Here is a 4806-nt window from a genome sequence, read left to right as displayed (position 1 = left end):
ACAGGAACATCCATGGCTGGATCTGGCTCTGAATAGGCTGCACAGTTATTGCCACACTTTAACACCCAAAAAGAATGAAGATATGGGATTTTTCAAGTTTTTTTTAATTTTTCTACCCCCCTCCCGGTTGTGATTTGGAGAGGACGTTGTGGAGCATGAGTATTATAACTGTAACATTTTCATGTTGTGCTGCTGTAAATTTGGAACCTGGCTCTGATTTTTGCTTTGCCAGTAGAACAAAATCTCCCCTTCTGCCTGGGTTTCCTTGCCTTGATTGAAGAGCAGCACTGAGGTTTTGATGAATTGTGTTTGCTCCTTGCTCTGGTCTAAAGAAAAGCGCAGAAACTGATTTTTCATCACACTTCAGATTTTTCTGGCCTTGCTCTGTTGCTGCATTGACCAAGGTGAGAACAGCACTGAGGGGATAGTGAGCATTCCAGGTTCAGCATTCCCCAAGGATTCATTTCCAGTATTATTTACCCATTTTTAGGATACAGAAAAGGGGTGAGCACTTAAAAATCAGGGCAGGGGAATACAGTGCAAGGAAGGGGTTCCTTTCTCCAAATGATGTCCTTCAGCTGCCTCCCGGTTTTAATGCTCAGAGGCAAAGGGAGGAATATTGAACTCTGAATTTTTTGGTTTCACGAGCAGAGCAGAGCAGGACATTGAGGCAGGATCCCAAATTTCCACGGTGGTTTTTAAGGAAGGGCTGAATTAAAGCAAAGCAAACAAACAATGAGCGAGTCTTTTATTGCAGATCAGACATTGCAGCAAATATTACAGCTTCACTTCAAAACAAACCTCGCAACTAATGAGGTGATAGCCGTGCATATTAATAAACACAACTGCAGTCGTAGCCATCACACCCACATCAAACATAAACATGAGATTAACACCTCCACCACTTCTTTGGAAGATGTGAGAATGTCCCAATGATAAGTGTGCTCTTTTCCCCAGAGGATGAGAAGTAGAAATGGAAGGGTAATGAGAAATTAACTTAGATTTAAAACAGAATTAGCAATTAAACAAGTCTCATCATGTACAAAGTCAAAGTTTGTATAAAGACAAATCGAAATCTGTTAAGTTCAAGAATAAGTATAGACCGTGTGCATTTTATCTGCTGTGTTTTCCTCTGTTCACACCTTCTTATTAAAGAAAATGTATGAAATAAATGTTACCCACTTGTGTTTAATTGTACTGATCTGGATTTGTGTGTGTGGCTGTTTGGGCACTGGCAGTGTGTATATAAGTACATAAAAATATATATATTTATATATATTGCACAGTTGGAGCACCTTGGCTTCTGATTAGATTTTATAATGGCTGAGGACTAGCTTTTAAATTTGTGTTAATTTTGGAGCTGTTTTCTGGTTTGTAATCTGTGAGGTGGGTTGAGCAGAGCTGAGGGTCTGGAGATCTCCTGGACTGTTGGTTGGTTTGTGGCAAAAGGGAGATTTGTGCATCGCTCTTTTTATCCCAGGCTGTTAAAAAAAAATGGGATATGCCAATCCTCTTTGTTCTGGCATAATCTACTGGAGCTGTGGAGTGCTGGGTGGGAGGGACAGACATTGGTGCTGAGTGGACAGTGGGTGTTCTCATCTTCTCACCAGTAGCTGTTGTTTGCTGAGGATTTCACCAGAGATGTCCAGAGCACCATTTTTGATTCTACCTCTCCCCCTTTTTTGCCTTTTTATGAGAAATAATCAGCATTAATGAAGCACAACCACAAATCCAGGGGTGTATATGTGAATGTATGAACCTGGGCTAGTGGAAGGTGTTCCTGCCCATGGCAGGGGGGACAAAATGAGCTTTAAAGTCCCTTCCAACCCAAACCATTCCAGGGTTCTGTTATTCTATACATATATTTATACCTGTATGTATAGCTAAACACATACATGGCCACTCATGGACCACTTAAGGCTTATTTTAAAAAAATCATCCTGGCCTCTACAAAACCGTGCTGATGTCTTCCTTGAACTTGGCACGTCGAGGTTTTCTATTTTTAAAAGACAGGAAAAGTCAAGAGACAGCTTTTAAACAATCTCAGGGTTTTATTTTTTTATCCCCTCACACACAATCACGGATGTGTTTGCTTTTCAATAACACAAATGAGTGAAATGTTTGGTGTGGAAAAAGCTGAACCTCTGACAGTTCTGTTTACTGGTGAGTAAGAGCTTGGAGGTCCCTTTTATTTGCAGAGAGGTGAAACTACTTAGGCAGATCCATCACGAGGAGAACTTGTTCATCCTCTATAATGATGCTTCATAGAAATCATTTGTATTAAGCAAGCCCTGGTAATGGGAGCATAATGACCCCTTTTGGCTCTTGTTTAAATTCTTTCACTTCTGAACACTAATATTAATCACAAGCAGATGGTGCAGAACATTATTTATGCACATTTGTTTCCCCAACCCCAAAAAATATTTAACCCATTAACTGAAGTGCTTTATGAAACCAAAGGCTAATTTGCTGATTAGGTGATTTTTTTTTTTTGTTCCTCACTTTCAATATGAGATATTTTGTCACTTCCTTTTCTTTTTGAGGAAACCATTGGGATTCGTAGCAAACATTTGCTTAAATTTAATTTCTGCTGGAAGGACAGATTGAATTTGCTCTCACAGAGCTTGTTTGGCTGTTTTTCTCTATATGGTCCCTGGATTCTGGAGTCTTCCTGTCCTTGAGGGGCCAATTGCCCATCTTTTTTTTCCTTTTAGGATTTTCTTTTCTTTTGAGCTTTGTTTGTGAAAGGATTTCAGGCTCAGGCAAAGCCTAATGAATGACAGGTGTTTATTCAATTATATCAGCTTCCTGTCACATCCTGTGCAGTAGCAGGGAAGGGGAAATGGGGTCTTCAGATCCCATGAGGGATCCTGGGGGGAGCTGGGCAGTGCTGCTGGCACAGGGGACAAATGTGCTGTGGTGGTTTCCTCTGCTGGGTCGTGTTAGGAGAACAAGGATTTGTGGGCTGGACTTGGAGAACACTGAATTACAGAATCCCAGAATGGTTTGGGTTGGAAGAGACCTGGAAGTTCATCCCATTCCAACCCCCTGCCATGGGCAGGGACACCTCCCACTGTCCCAGGTTGCTCCAACCTGGCCTTGGACACTTCCAGGGATCCAGGGGCAGCCACAGCTTCTCTGGGCAACCTGTGCCAGGGCCTGCCCACCCTCACAAGGAAGAATTCCTTCCCAGTATCCCACCTAACCCTGCCCTCTGGCAGTGGGAAGCCACTCCCTGTGTCCTGTCACTCCAGGCTGTTGTCCATTTGGTTATTAATTATTTTTGTTACAATTTTTGTTACAATTAAGGTCATACTGTGGTATAACCTTCCTGTTCCTGGTGTCTGTCCTGCAAACAGCTGGATTTGTGGGCTGGAATGTCGGGATTTCTGTGTGTGCAGCAACACCTGCTGCTCAGTCCATCCCGGCTCTGCACGATCCCGGGGATGAGGTGGCTCCAGTGGCTCCATATTTTTAGAAAGAAGGTTAAACAGGATTACTGTGCAACTTGGTGTTCTGCTCAGGATTCAGGGTAGAGCTGCTGATGTGCTGGGCACGTCTGCTCAGATTGAGCAAAGTCACTCAGCACCAGAGGGGGTAAAACTCCATCAAAAATGCAGCACAGGGATTGAATTCCTAAAGCTGGAGAGCAGGATACGTGAATTGGGGTTTTGGATGCTGTTACATCATGGAGACTGATTTTTTGGGGGAGGCTTTTAGGGAGAAATTAGAGAATGTGCCCCCTCACTTGCAACATACAGATCCACTTAAGGTATGTAAGGTACTTTTTAAAACTGGATTTTTAGCTCAAATACAAAAAAGCATTTAATCAGCTTCTTAATTGAGGTTATACATTTCTACATTACAGAGACAAATTAAACAGGCTACTGTGCTACCAGAAAACAGCTGCTAAACCAAGGCAAACTTAATGATAAACAAAATTAGGTGCTTTTCTGGTTGGGTTTCATCCATCTGCACCCAACGAGTGCTCACTTTTAAAGGAGGCACAGATATACCAGCTATTGCTTTTAATCCATTTTGACAGAAGAAAGCAGTGATTAGGCAAAGCCACTGTGCTCTAATCTTCCCAACTTTAAGCCAGGCCATAACGTGCACATTCTGCTTCCCAACTGGCATCCCTGGAACAGGGAAGATGTTCAGTGTTTCCTGCACTAGAGCCAGGCTGGATGTTCAGCAGATTATTCCCATGTGGATTTTACAGTTTGAAGCAGAAATGTAGCAACTTCTTTTGGCATCAGAGGGGCTCAGCATTAAGATCTTCACACTGACAGTCTGGTTTTATGATGGACATTGCTGGTTTATCTGCTGGAACAGGGTTAGTTCATCATTTTAAGGCTTTGCTGGCAGTTTACCCCTGTAAAAGCCCTGAAACCCTGAGGTTGGAGCCTTTTCATGCCATAAAAGCCACAGAGGTGGAAGCCAGAAGCTTTGAGGAACTGTGTGCACAGAGCACAGGGATTAATCCCTGTCTAAATGTTATCCCTGTGGAATTTCATCTTCTTTTCTCAGGCTGATTTTCCAGTTTGTCAGAATCCCTGTGAATTTTGGGTGCTGCCCTTCAGTGCTCTTGTCACCTCTTCCCCCACTGGTGTCACCTGCAGATTTGATAACATGGATTATTAGTGTTGTATAATGTCATCTGTGTAATATCTTATAATGTCATCTATGTAGAGATGGTGTATAATTTATGTATTTCTATAGATGATATAAATATAATATATATGTATACATATAGGTATGTATGTTTATATATTTATGTATGTATGTTTATATATATTTATGTAT

General features: G+C 41.9%; 1 protein-coding gene across 1 annotated transcript in view; it reads left to right on the top strand.

Annotated features, from left to right (window-relative positions):
* The window catches only part of MAP2K5 (mitogen-activated protein kinase kinase 5), a 122136-nt gene that overhangs the window by 52052 nt on the left and 65278 nt on the right, over positions 1 to 4806 (top strand). The window lies entirely within an intron of this gene.

Source organism: Manacus vitellinus, unplaced genomic scaffold (genome assembly GCF_001715985.3).
Source record: "Manacus vitellinus isolate BGI_N305 unplaced genomic scaffold, ASM171598v3 scaffold_16_pilon, whole genome shotgun sequence".
NCBI classification, from domain to species: Eukaryota; Metazoa; Chordata; class Aves; order Passeriformes; family Pipridae; genus Manacus; species Manacus vitellinus.
The sequence above is the reverse complement of the archived record's forward strand: the minus strand, read 5'-3'. Positions and strand labels throughout refer to the sequence as shown.